Genomic DNA, 14,418 nt, shown 5'->3' on the forward strand with positions numbered 1-14,418 from the left:
GTGACGGGGATTGGGATTGGGAGTGAGTGAGGGTCAGTGAGCACGGGAGTGACGGGGATTGGGAGTGAGTGAGGGTCAGTGAGCACGGGAGTGACGGGGATTGGGAGTGAGGGTCAGTGAGCACGGGAGTGACGGGGATTGGGATTGGGAGTGAGTGTGGGTCAGTGAGCACGGGAGTGACGGGGATTGGGAGTGAGTGAGGGTCAGTGAGCACGGGAGTGACGGGATTGGGATTGGGAGTGAGTGAGGGTCAGTGAGCACGGGAGTGACGGGGATTGGGAGTGAGTGAGGGTCAGTGAGCACGGGAGTGACGGGGATTGGGAGTGAGTGAGGGTCAGTGAGCACGGGAGTGACGGGGATTGGGATTGGGAGTGAGTGAGGGTCAGTGAGCACGGGAGTGACGGGGATTGGGATTGGAGTGAGTGAGGGTCAGTGAGCACGGGAGTGACGGGGATTGGGATTGGGAGTGAGTGAGGGTCAGTGAGCACGGGAGTGACGGGGATTGGGAGTGAGTGAGGGTCAGTGAGCACGGGAGTGACGGGGATTGGGAGTGAGTGAGGGTCAGTGAGCACGGGAGTGACGGGGATTGGGATTGGGAGTGAGTGAGGGTCAGTGAGCACGGGAGTGACGGGGATTGGGAGTGAGTGAGGGTCAGTGAGCACGGGAGTGACGGGGATTGGGATTGGGAGTGAGTGAGGGTCAGTGAGCACGGGAGTGACGGGGATTGGGAGTGAGTGAGGGTCAGTGAGCACGGGAGTGACGGGGATTGGGAGTGAGTGAGGGTCAGTGAGCACGGGAGTGACGGGGATTGGGAGTGAGTGTGAGTGAGGGTCAGTGAGCACGGGAGTGACGGGGATTGGGAGTGAGTGAGGGTCAGTGAGCACGGGAGTGACGGGGATTGGGAGTGAGTGAGGGTCAGTGAGCACGGGAGTGACGGGGATTGGGATTGGGAGTGTGGGTCAGTGAGCACGGGAGTGACGGGGATTGGGAGTGAGTGTGGGTCAGTGAGCACGGGAGTGACGGGGATTGGGAGTGAGTGAGGGTCAGTGAGCACGGGAGTGACGGGGATTGGGAGTGAGTGAGGGTCAGTGAGCACGGGAGTGACGGGGATTGGGAGTGAGTGAGGGTCAGTGAGCACGGGAGTGACGGGGATTGGGAGTGAGTGAGGGTCAGTGAGCACGGGAGTGACGGGGATTGGGAGTGAGTGAGGGTCAGTGAGCACGGGAGTGACGGGGATTGGGAGTGAGTGTGGGTCAGTGAGCACGGGAGTGACGGGGATTGGGAGTGAGTGAGGGTCAGTGAGCACGGGAGTGACGGGGATTGGGATTGGGAGTGAGGGTCAGTGAGCACGGGAGTGACGGGGATTGGGAGTGAGTGTGGGTCAGTGAGCACGGGAGTGACGGGGATTGGGAGTGAGTGAGGGTCAGTGAGCACGGGAGTGACGGGGATTGGGATTGGGAGTGAGTGAGGGTCAGTGAGCACGGGAGTGACGGGGATTGGGAGTGAGGGTCAGTGAGCACGGGAGTGACGGGGATTGGGGGTGAGTGAGGGTCAGTGAGCACGGGAGTGACGGGGATTGGGAGTGAGGGTCAGTGAGCACGGGAGTGACGGGGATTGGGAGTGAGTGAGGGTCAGTGAGCACGGGAGTGACGGGGATTGGGAGTGAGAGGTCAGTGAGCACGGGAGTGACGGGGATTGGGGGTGAGTGAGGGTCAGTGAGCACGGGAGTGACGGGGATTGGGAGTGAGTGAGGGTCAGTGAGCACGGGAGTGACGGGGATTGGGAGTGAGTGAGGGTCAGTGAGCACGGGAGTGACGGGGATTGGGATTGGGAGTGAGTGAGGGTCAGTGAGCACGGGAGTGACGGGGATTGGGAGTGAGTGTGGGTCAGTGAGCACGGGAGTGACGGGGATTGGGATTGGGAGTGAGTGAGGGTCAGTGAGCACGGGAGTGACGGGGATTGGGAGTGAGTGAGGGTCAGTGAGCACGGGAGTGACGGGGATTGGGAGTGAGTGTGGGTCAGTGAGCACGGGAGTGACGGGGATTGGGAGTGAGTGTGGGTCAGTGAGCACGGGAGTGACGGGGATTGGGATTGGGAGTGAGTGAGGGTCAGTGAGCACGGGAGTGACGGGGATTGGGAGTGAGTGAGGGTCAGTGAGCACGGGAGTGACGGGGATTGGGAGTGAGTGAGGGTCAGTGAGCACGGGAGTGACGGGGATTGGGAGTGAGTGAGGGTCAGTGAGCACGGGAGTGACGGGGATTGGGAGTGAGTGAGGGTCAGTGAGCACGGGAGTGACGGGGATTGGGAGTGAGTGAGGGTCAGTGAGCACGGGAGTGACGGGGATTGGGATTGGGAGTGAGTGAGGGTCAGTGAGCACGGGAGTGACGGGGATTGGGAGTGAGTGAGGGTCAGTGAGCACGGGAGTGACGGGGATTGGGAGTGAGTGAGGGTCAGTGAGCACGGGAGTGACGGGGATTGGGATTGGGAGTGAGTGAGGGTCAGTGAGCACGGGAGTGACGGGGATTGGGAGTGAGTGAGGGTCAGTGAGCACGGGAGTGACGGGGATTGGGAGTGAGTGTGGGTCAGTGAGCACGGGAGTGACGGGGATTGGGATTGGGAGTGAGTGAGGGTCAGTGAGCACGGGAGTGACGGGGATTGGGAGTGAGTGAGGGTCAGTGAGCACGGGAGTGACGGGGATTGGGAGTGAGTGAGGGTCAGTGAGCACGGGAGTGACGGGGATTGGGAGTGAGTGAGGGTCAGTGAGCACGGGAGTGACGGGGATTGGGGGTGAGTGAGGGTCAGTGAGCACGGGAGTGACGGGGATTGGGAGTGAGTGTGGGTCAGTGAGCACGGGAGTGACGGGGATTGGGAGTGAGTGAGGGTCAGTGAGCACGGGAGTGACGGGGATTGGGAGTGAGTGAGGGTCAGTGAGCACGGGAGTGACGGGGATTGGGATTGGGAGTGAGTGAGGGTCAGTGAGCACGGGAGTGACGGGGATTGGGATTGGGAGTGAGTGTGGGTCAGTGAGCACGGGAGTGACGGGGATTGGGATTGGGAGTGAGTGAGGGTCAGTGAGCACGGGAGTGACGGGGATTGGGAGTGAGTGAGGGTCAGTGAGCACGGGAGTGACGGGGATTGGGATTGGGAGTGAGTGTGGGTCAGTGAGCACGGGAGTGACGGGGATTGGGAGTGAGTGAGGGTCAGTGAGCACGGGAGTGACGGGGATTGGGAGTGAGTGTGGGTCAGTGAGCACGGGAGTGACGGGGATTGGGATTGGGAGTGAGTGTGGGTCAGTGAGCACGGGAGTGACGGGGATTGGGATTGGGAGTGAGTGAGGGTCAGTGAGCACGGGAGTGACGGGGATTGGGATTGGGAGTGAGTGTGGGTCAGTGAGCACGGGAGTGACGGGGATTGGGATTGGGAGTGAGTGTGGGTCAGTGAGCACGGGAGTGACGGGGATTGGGATTGGGAGTGAGTGAGGGTCAGTGAGCACGGGAGTGACGGGGATTGGGAGTGAGTGAGGGTCAGTGAGCACGGGAGTGACGGGGATTGGGAGTGAGTGAGGGTCAGTGAGCACGGGAGTGACGGGGATTGGGAGTGAGTGAGGGTCAGTGAGCACGGGAGTGACGGGGATTGGGAGTGAGTGAGGGTCAGTGAGCACGGGAGTGACGGGGATTGGGAGTGAGTGAGGGTCAGTGAGCACGGGAGTGACGGGGATTGGGAGTGAGTGAGGGTCAGTGAGCACGGGAGTGACGGGGATTGGGAGTGAGTGAGGGTCAGTGAGCACGGGAGTGACGGGGATTGGGAGTGAGTGAGGGTCAGTGAGCACGGGAGTGACGGGGATTGGGAGTGAGTGAGGGTCAGTGAGCACGGGAGTGACGGGGATTGGGAGTGAGTGAGGGTCAGTGAGCACGGGAGTGACGGGGATTGGGATTGGGAGTGAGTGAGGGTCAGTGAGCACGGGAGTGACGGGGATTGGGAGTGAGTGAGGGTCAGTGAGCACGGGAGTGACGGGGATTGGGAGTGAGTGAGGGTCAGTGAGCACGGGAGTGACGGGGATTGGGAGTGAGTGTGGGTCAGTGAGCACGGGAGTGATGGGGATTGGGAGTGAGTGAGGGTCAGTGAGCACGGGAGTGACGGGGATTGGGAGTGAGTGAGGGTCAGTGAGCACGGGAGTGACGGGGATTGGGAGTGAGTGAGGGTCAGTGAGCACGGGAGTGACGGGGATTGGGATTGGGAGTGAGTGAGGGTCAGTGAGCACGGGAGTGACGGGGATTGGGATTGGGAGTGAGTGAGGGTCAGTGAGCACGGGAGTGACGGGGATTGGGAGTGAGTGAGGGTCAGTGAGCACGGGAGTGACGGGGATTGGGAGTGAGTGAGGGTCAGTGAGCACGGGAGTGACGGGGATTGGGAGTGAGTGAGGGTCAGTGAGCACGGGAGTGACGGGGATTGGGATTGGGAGTGAGTGAGGGTCAGTGAGCACGGGAGTGACGGGGATTGGGAGTGAGTGAGGGTCAGTGAGCACGGGAGTGACGGGGATTGGGATTGGGAGTGAGTGAGGGTCAGTGAGCACGGGAGTGACGGGGATTGGGATTGGGAGTGAGTGAGGGTCAGTGAGCACGGGAGTGACGGGGATTGGGAGTGAGTGAGGGTCAGTGAGCACGGGAGTGACGGGGATTGGGAGTGAGTGAGGGTCAGTGAGCACGGGAGTGACGGGGATTGGGAGTGAGTGAGGGTCAGTGAGCACGGGAGTGACGGGGATTGGGATTGGGAGTGAGTGAGGGTCAGTGAGCACGGGAGTGACGGGGATTGGGAGTGAGTGAGGGTCAGTGAGCACGGGAGTGACGGGGATTGGGAGTGAGTGAGGGTCAGTGAGCACGGGAGTGACGGGGATTGGGAGTGAGTGAGGCTCAGTGAGCACGGGAGTGACGGGGATTGGGATTGGGAGTGAGTGAGGGTCAGTGAGCACGGGAGTGACGGGGATTGGGAGTGAGTGAGGGTCAGTGAGCACGGGAGTGACGGGGATTGGGATTGGGAGTGAGTGAGGGTCAGTGAGCACGGGAGTGACGGGGATTGGGAGTGAGTGTGGGTCAGTGAGCACGGGAGTGACGGGGATTGGGAGTGAGTGAGGGTCAGTGAGCACGGGAGTGACGGGGATTGGGATTGGGAGTGAGTGTGGGTCAGTGAGCACGGGAGTGACGGGGATTGGGAGTGAGTGTGGGTCAGTGAGCACGGGAGTGACGGGGATTGGGATTGGGAGTGAGTGTGGGTCAGTGAGCACGGGAGTGACGGGGATTGGGAGTGAGTGAGGGTCAGTGAGCACGGGAGTGACGGGGATTGGGATTGGGAGTGAGTGAGGGTCAGTGAGCACGGGAGTGACGGGGATTGGGAGTGAGTGAGGGTCAGTGAGCACGGGAGTGACGGGGATTGGGAGTGAGTGTGGGTCAGTGAGCACGGGAGTGACGGGGATTGGGATTGGGAGTGAGTGTGGGTCAGTGAGCACGGGAGTGACGGGGATTGGGAGTGAGTGAGGGTCAGTGAGCACGGGAGTGACGGGGATTGGGAGTGAGTGAGGGTCAGTGAGCACGGGAGTGACGGGGATTGGGAGTGAGTGAGGGTCAGTGAGCACGGGAGTGACGGGGATTGGGATTGGGAGTGAGTGAGGGTCAGTGAGCACGGGAGTGACGGGGATTGGGAGTGAGTGAGGGTCAGTGAGCACGGGAGTGACGGGGATTGGGAGTGAGTGTGGGTCAGTGAGCACGGGAGTGACGGGGATTGGGAGTGAGTGAGGGTCAGTGAGCACGGGAGTGACGGGGATTGGGAGTGAGTGAGGGTCAGTGAGCACGGGAGTGACGGGGATTGGGAGTGAGTGAGGGTCAGTGAGCACGGGAGTGACGGGGATTGGGAGTGAGTGTGGGTCAGTGAGCACGGGAGTGACGGGGATTGGGATTAGGAGTGAGTGTGGGTCAGTGAGCACGGGAGTGACGGGGATTGGGAGTGAGTGAGGGTCAGTGAGCACGGGAGTGACGGGGATTGGGAGTGAGTGAGGGTCAGTGAGCACGGGAGTGACGGGGATTGGGAGTGAGTGTGGGTCAGTGAGCACGGGAGTGACGGGGATTGGGAGTGAGTGAGGGTCAGTGAGCACGGGAGTGACGGGGATTGGGAGTGAGTGAGGGTCAGTGAGCACGGGAGTGACGGGGATTGGGAGTGAGTGAGGGTCAGTGAGCACGGGAGTGACGGGGATTGGGAGTGAGTGAGGGTCAGTGAGCACGGGAGTGACGGGGATTGGGAGTGAGTGAGGGTCAGTGAGCACGGGAGTGACGGGGATTGGGAGTGAGGGTCAGTGAGCACGGGAGTGACGGGGATTGGGATTGGGAGTGAGGGTCAGTGAGCACGGGAGTGACGGGGATTGGGAGTGAGTGTGGGTCAGTGAGCACGGGAGTGACGGGGATTGGGAGTGAGTGAGGGTCAGTGAGCACGGGAGTGACGGGGATTGGGAGTGAGGGTCAGTGAGCACGGGAGTGACGGGGATTGGGATTGGGAGTGAGGGTCAGTGAGCACGGGAGTGACGGGGATTGGGAGTGAGTGAGGGTCAGTGAGCACGGGAGTGACGGGGATTGGGAGTGAGTGAGGGTCAGTGAGCACGGGAGTGACGGGGATTGGGAGTGAGTGAGGGTCAGTGAGCACGGGAGTGACGGGGATTGGGAGTGAGTGTGGGTCAGTGAGCACGGGAGTGACGGGGATTGGGAGTGAGTGAGGGTCAGTGAGCACGGGAGTGACGGGGATTAGGAGTGAGTGTGGGTCAGTGAGCACGGGAGTGATGGGGATTGGGATTGGGAGTGAGTGTCAGTGAGCACGGGAGTGACGGGGATTGGGAGTGAGTGAGGGTCAGTGAGCACGGGAGTGACGGGGATTGGGATTGGGAGTGAGTGTGGGTCAGTGAGCACGGGAGTGACGGGGATTGGGAGTGAGTGAGGGTCAGTGAGCACGGGAGTGACGGGGATTGGGAGTGAGTGAGGGTCAGTGAGCACGGGAGTGACGGGGATTGGGAGTGAGTGAGGGTCAGTGAGCACGGGAGTGACGGGGATTGGGAGTGAGTGAGGGTCAGTGAGCACGGGAGTGATGGGGATTGGGAGTGAGTGAGGGTCAGTGAGCACGGGAGTGACGGGGATTGGGAGTGAGTGTGGGTCAGTGAGCACGGGAGTGACGGGGATTGGGAGTGAGTGTGGGTCAGTGAGCACGGGAGTGACGGGGATTGGGAGTGAGTGAGGGTCAGTGAGCACGGGAGTGACGGGGATTGGGAGTGAGTGTGGGTCAGTGAGCACGGGAGTGACGGGGATTGGGAGTGAGTGAGGGTCAGTGAGCACGGGAGTGACGGGGATTGGGAGTGAGTGTGGGTCAGTGAGCACGGGAGTGACGGGGATTGGGAGTGAGTGTGGGTCAGTGAGCACGGGAGTGACGGGGATTGGGAGTGAGTGAGGGTCAGTGAGCACGGGAGTGACGGGGATTGGGAGTGAGTGAGGGTCAGTGAGCACGGGAGTGACGGGGATTAGGAGTGAGTGTGGGTCAGTGAGCACGGGAGTGATGGGGATTGGGATTGGGAGTGAGTGTCAGTGAGCACGGGAGTGACGGGGATTGGGAGTGAGTGAGGGTCAGTGAGCACGGGAGTGACGGGGATTGGGATTGGGAGTGAGTGTGGGTCAGTGAGCACGGGAGTGACGGGGATTGGGAGTGAGTGAGGGTCAGTGAGCACGGGAGTGACGGGGATTGGGAGTGAGTGAGGGTCAGTGAGCACGGGAGTGACGGGGATTGGGAGTGAGTGAGGGTCAGTGAGCACGGGAGTGACGGGGATTGGGAGTGAGTGAGGGTCAGTGAGCACGGGAGTGATGGGGATTGGGATTGGGAGTGAGTGTGGGTCAGTGAGCACGGGAGTGACGGGGATTGGGAGTGAGTGAGGGTCAGTGAGCACGGGAGTGACGGGGATTGGGAGTGAGTGTGGGTCAGTGAGCACGGGAGTGACGGGGATTGGGAGTGAGTGAGGGTCAGTGAGCACGGGAGTGACGGGGATTGGGAGTGAGTGTGGGTCAGTGAGCACGGGAGTGACGGGGATTGGGAGTGAGTGAGGGTCAGTGAGCACGGGAGTGACGGGGATTGGGAGTGAGTGAGGGTCAGTGAGCACGGGAGTGACGGGGATTGGGAGTGAGTGAGGGTCAGTGAGCACGGGAGTGACGGGGATTGGGAGTGAGGGTCAGTGAGCACGGGAGTGACGGGGATTGGGAGTGAGTGAGGGTCAGTGAGCACGGGAGTGACGGGGATTGGGAGTGAGTGAGGGTCAGTGAGCACGGGAGTGACGGGGATTGGGAGTGAGTGTGGGTCAGTGAGCACGGGAGTGACGGGGATTGGGAGTGAGTGAGGGTCAGTGAGCACGGGAGTGACGGGGATTGGGAGTGAGTGAGGGTCAGTGAGCACGGGAGTGACGGGGATTGGGAGTGAGTGAGGGTCAGTGAGCACGGGAGTGACGGGGATTGGGAGTGAGGGTCAGTGAGCACGGGAGTGACGGGGATTGGGAGTGAGTGAGGGTCAGTGAGCACGGGAGTGACGGGGATTGGGAGTGAGGGTCAGTGAGCACGGGAGTGACGGGGATTGGGAGTGAGTGAGGGTCAGTGAGCACGGGAGTGACGGGGATTGGGAGTGAGTGAGGGTCAGTGAGCACGGGAGTGACGGGGATTGGGAGTGAGTGTGGGTCAGTGAGCACGGGAGTGACGGGGATTGGGAGTGAGTGAGGGTCAGTGAGCACGGGAGTGACGGGGATTGGGAGTGAGTGTGGGTCAGTGAGCACGGGAGTGACGGGGATTGGGAGTGAGTGAGGGTCAGTGAGCACGGGAGTGACGGGGATTGGGAGTGAGTGAGGGTCAGTGAGCACGGGAGTGACGGGGATTGGGAGTGAGTGAGGGTCAGTGAGCACGGGAGTGACGGGGATTGGGATTGGGAGTGAGTGAGGGTCAGTGAGCACGGGAGTGACGGGGATTGGGAGTGAGTGAGGGTCAGTGAGCACGGGAGTGACGGGGATTGGGAGTGAGTGAGGGTCAGTGAGCACGGGAGTGACGGGGATTGGGAGTGAGTGAGGGTCAGTGAGCACGGGAGTGACGGGGATTGGGAGTGAGTGAGGGTCAGTGAGCACGGGAGTGACGGGGATTGGGAGTGAGTGAGGGTCAGTGAGCACGGGAGTGACGGGGATTGGGAGTGAGTGTGGGTCAGTGAGCACGGGAGTGACGGGGATTGGGAGTGAGTGTGGGTCAGTGAGCACGGGAGTGACGGGGATTGGGAGTGAGGGTCAGTGAGCACGGGAGTGACGGGGATTGGGAGTGAGTGAGGGTCAGTGAGCACGGGAGTGACGGGGATTGGGAGTGAGTGAGGGTCAGTGAGCACGGGAGTGACGGGGATTGGGAGTGAGTGTGGGTCAGTGAGCACGGGAGTGACGGGGATTGGGAGTGAGTGAGGGTCAGTGAGCACGGGAGTGACGGGGATTGGGAGTGAGTGAGGGTCAGTGAGCACGGGAGTGACGGGGATTGGGATTGGGAGTGAGTGAGGGTCAGTGAGCACGGGAGTGACGGGGATTGGGAGTGAGTGAGGGTCAGTGAGCACGGGAGTGACGGGGATTGGGATTGGGAGTGAGTGAGGGTCAGTGAGCACGGGAGTGACGGGGATTGGGAGTGAGTGAGGGTCAGTGAGCACGGGAGTGACGGGGATTGGGAGTGAGTGTGGGTCAGTGAGCACGGGAGTGACGGGGATTGGGAGTGAGTGAGGGTCAGTGAGCACGGGAGTGACGGGGATTGGGAGTGAGTGAGGGTCAGTGAGCACGGGAGTGACGGGGATTGGGAGTGAGTGAGGGTCAGTGAGCACGGGAGTGACGGGGATTGGGAGTGAGTGAGGGTCAGTGAGCACGGGAGTGACGGGGATTGGGATTGGGAGTGAGTGAGGGTCAGTGAGCACGGGAGTGACGGGGATTGGGAGTGAGTGAGGGTCAGTGAGCACGGGAGTGACGGGGATTGGGAGTGAGTGAGGGTCTGTGAGCACGGGAGTGACGGGGATTGGGATTGGGAGTGAGTGAGGGTCAGTGAGCACGGGAGTGACGGGGATTGGGATTGGGAGTGAGTGAGGGTCAGTGAGCACGGGAGTGACGGGGATTGGGATTGGGAGTGAGTGAGGGTCAGTGAGCACGGGAGTGACGGGGATTGGGATTGGGAGTGAGTGAGGGTCAGTGAGCACGGGAGTGACGGGGATTGGGAGTGAGTGAGGGTCAGTGAGCACGGGAGTGACGGGGATTGGGAGTGAGTGAGGGTCAGTGAGCACGGGAGTGACGGGGATTGGGAGTGAGTGAGGGTCAGTGAGCACGGGAGTGACGGGGATTGGGAGTGAGTGAGGGTCAGTGAGCACGGGAGTGACGGGGATTGGGATTGGGAGTGAGTGAGGGTCAGTGAGCACGGGAGTGACGGGGATTGGGAGTGAGTGAGGGTCAGTGAGCACGGGAGTGACGGGGATTGGGATTGGGAGTGAGTGAGGGTCAGTGAGCACGGGAGTGACGGGGATTGGGATTGGGAGTGAGTGTGGGTCAGTGAGCACGGGAGTGACGGGGATTGGGATTGGGAGTGAGTGTGGGTCAGTGAGCACGGGAGTGACGGGGATTGGGAGTGAGTGTGGGTCAGTGAGCACGGGAGTGACGGGGATTGGGAGTGAGTGAGGGTCAGTGAGCACGGGAGTGACGGGGATTGGGAGTGAGTGAGGGTCAGTGAGCACGGGAGTGACGGGGATTGGGATTGGGAGTGAGTGAGGGTCAGTGAGCACGGGAGTGACGGGGATTGGGAGTGAGTGAGGGTCAGTGAGCACGGGAGTGACGGAGATTGGGAGTGAGTGAGGGTCAGTGAGCACGGGAGTGACGGAGATTGGGAGTGAGTGAGGGTCTGTGAGCACGGGAGTGACGGGGATTGGGAGTGAGTGAGGGTCAGTGAGCACGGGAGTGACGGAGATTGGGAGTGAGTGAGGGTCAGTGAGCACGGGAGTGACGGGGATTGGGAGTGAGTGAGGGTCAGTGAGCACGGGAGTGACGGAGATTGGGAGTGAGTGAGGGTCTGTGAGCACGGGAGTGACGGGGATTGGGATTGGGAGTGAGTGAGGGTCAGTGAGCACGGGAGTGACGGGGATTGGGAGTGAGTGAGGGTCTGTGAGCACGGGAGTGACGGGGATTGGGATTGGGAGTGAGTGAGGGTCAGTGAGCACGGGAGTGACGGGGATTGGGAGTGAGTGAGGGTCAGTGAGCACGGGAGTGACGGGGATTGGGAGTGAGTGAGGGTCAGTGAGCACGGGAGTGACGGGGATTGGGAGTGAGTGAGGGTCAGTGAGCACGGGAGTGACGGGGATTGGGAGTGAGTGAGGGTCAGTGAGCACGGGAGTGACGGGGATTGGGATTGGGAGTGAGTGAGGGTCAGTGAGCACGGGAGTGACGGGGATTGGGAGTGAGTGAGGGTCAGTGAGCACGGGAGTGACGGGGATTGGGAGTGAGGGTCAGTGAGCACGGGAGTGACGGGGATTGGGAGTGAGTGAGGGTCAGTGAGCACGGGAGTGACGGGGATTGGGAGTGAGTGAGGGTCAGTGAGCACGGGAGTGACGGGGATTGGGAGTGAGTGAGGGTCAGTGAGCACGGGAGTGACGGGGATTGGGAGTGAGTGAGGGTCAGTGAGCACGGGAGTGACGGGGATTGGGAGTGAGTGAGGGTCAGTGAGCACGGGAGTGACGGGGATTGGGAGTGAGTGAGGGTCAGTGAGCACGGGAGTGACGGGGATTGGGAGTGAGTGAGGGTCAGTGAGCACGGGAGTGACGGGGATTGGGATTGGGAGTGAGTGTGGGTCAGTGAGCACGGGAGTGACGGGGATTGGGATTGGGAGTGAGGGTCAGTGAGCACGGGAGTGACGGGGATTGGGAGTGAGTGAGGGTCAGTGAGCACGGGAGTGACGGGGATTGGGATTGGGAGTGAGGGTCAGTGAGCACGGGAGTGACGGGGATTGGGAGTGAGTGAGGGTCAGTGAGCACGGGAGTGACGGGGATTGGGAGTGAGTGAGGGTCAGTGAGCACGGGAGTGACGGGGATTGGGAGTGAGTGAGGGTCAGTGAGCACGGGAGTGACGGGGATTGGGAGTGAGTGAGGGTCAGTGAGCACGGGAGTGACGGGGATTGGGAGTGAGTGAGGGTCAGTGAGCACGGGAGTGACGGGGATTGGGAGTGAGTGAGGGTCAGTGAGCACGGGAGTGACGGGGATTGGGAGTGAGTGAGGGTCAGTGAGCACGGGAGTGACGGGGATTGGGAGTGAGTGAGGGTCAGTGAGCACGGGAGTGACGGGGATTGGGAGTGAGTGAGGGTCAGTGAGCACGGGAGTGACGGGGATTGGGATTGGGAGTGAGTGAGGGTCAGTGAGCACGGGAGTGACGGGGATTGGGATTGGGAGTGAGTGAGGGTCAGTGAGCACGGGAGTGACGGGGATTGGGATTGGGAGTGAGTGTGGGTCAGTGAGCACGGGAGTGACGGGGATTGGGAGTGAGTGAGGGTCAGTGAGCACGGGAGTGACGGGGATTGGGATTGGGAGTGTGGGTCAGTGAGCACGGGAGTGACGGGGATTGGGAGTGAGTGAGGGTCAGTGAGCACGGGAGTGACGGGGATTGGGATTGGGAGTGAGTGAGGGTCAGTGAGCACGGGAGTGACGGGGATTGGGAGTGAGTGAGGGTCAGTGAGCACGGGAGTGACGGGGATTGGGAGTGAGTGTGGGTCAGTGAGCACGGGAGTGACGGGGATTGGGAGTGAGTGAGGGTCAGTGAGCACGGGAGTGACGGGGATTGGGAGTGAGTGAGGGTCAGTGAGCACGGGAGTGACGGGGATTGGGAGTGAGTGAGGGTCAGTGAGCACGGGAGTGACGGGGATTGGGAGTGAGTGAGGGTCAGTGAGCACGGGAGTGACGGGGATTGGGATTGGGAGTGAGGGTCAGTGAGCCCGGGAGTGACGGGGATTGGGATTGGGAGTGAGTGAGGGTCAGGGAGCACGGGAGTGACGGGGATTGGGACAGGGTTGCGAGTTTAGAGACAGGCTGCAGAGTTTTTGATGGCCTGAAGTTTTCAGAGGGGCAGCAGTGAGGCGGGAGGTGGAATATCCGAGTGTCGGGATAACAGACTTTCTCTGGAGTGAGGTGATGTTACAGATGTGCAACTGGACACCTCAGCTTGTTGGGAATCTGGAGAAATGGGACTGGGCAGAATGATGATGATCTTTGAGGTTGTGTTTTAATACGTGACCTGATTCAGCTTCGAGCTGGTACAGAGCTTGTGTTCAACGTCTCTGATACAGAATTCGGGAGGTTTGAACCACACCGCCTGCCCTCCTGGCCCATAATCACACAAGGACGGCGGCTGGTCAGAATATTTAAAAAAGCAAATAACCAAAATGTAATCTGGAGGCAGAAGTGAAAATACCAGAGAAGTCTGTCTGGTAAAGAGATAACGACTGATAGTGAGAGATTCTATCAATATTTAAATAAGATACCATCCAACAAAGTGACCATTGTTCCTGTGGAAATTGTGTGTGTGGGATCGGGATTGGAAAGCACGGTCACATGGTGGATAAATTAGACAGATATTGTGAATCGGTGCTCACTTTCCAGGACACAGGTTTTAACGGGATGGGTGTTAAATTTGCCGATGACACAACGACAGGTAGGACAGTAAATTGTGAAGAGGACATAAGGAAGCGACAAAGGGACACAGACGGGTTCAGCGAGTGGGAAAAGATCTGGCAAATTGAGTAAAATGTGGGAAATTGTCCATTTTGACAGGAAGAATAAAAAGCAGCTTATTATTTAACTGGTGAGAGATTGCAGGACTCTGAGGCACTGAGGGATCTGGGTGGCCAAGTGCATGAATCACAAAAAGGCGAGTTTACGGGTACAACAAGTAATTAGGAAGCTAATAGAATGAGATTGTTTATTGTGAGGGAGAATTGATTACAAAAGTATTGAGGTTACGTTCCAGTTGTCCAGGACATTGGTACATAGATACATAGATACATAGAGGATAGGAGCAGGAGGAGGCCTTTTGGCCCTTCGAGCCTGCTCCGCCATTCATCACCATCATGGCTGACCATCCAACTCAATAGCCTAATCCCGCTTTCTCCCCATAGCCTTCGATCCCATTCTCCCCGAGTGCGCTATCCAGCCGCCTCTTGAATATATTCAAAGTTTTAGCATCAACTACTTCCTGTGGTAATGAATTCCACAGGCTCACCACTCTTTGTGTGAAGAAATGTCTCCTCATCTCTGTCCGAAATGGTTTACCCTAAATTCTCAGACTGTGACCCGTGGTTCTGGACACACCCATCATTG

At 60.0% G+C, this 14,418-nt stretch overlaps 1 protein-coding gene across 1 annotated transcript in view; it reads left to right on the top strand.

Annotated features, from left to right (window-relative positions):
- LOC140424673 (tonsoku-like protein) overlaps window positions 1-14,418 on the top strand; it is a 473,953-nt gene that overhangs the window by 310,763 nt on the left and 148,772 nt on the right. The gene's annotated exons all lie outside the window — the stretch shown is intronic.

The sequence above is a fragment of the Scyliorhinus torazame genome, chromosome 6 (genome assembly GCF_047496885.1).
Source record: "Scyliorhinus torazame isolate Kashiwa2021f chromosome 6, sScyTor2.1, whole genome shotgun sequence".
Classification (NCBI taxonomy): domain Eukaryota; kingdom Metazoa; phylum Chordata; class Chondrichthyes; order Carcharhiniformes; family Scyliorhinidae; genus Scyliorhinus; species Scyliorhinus torazame.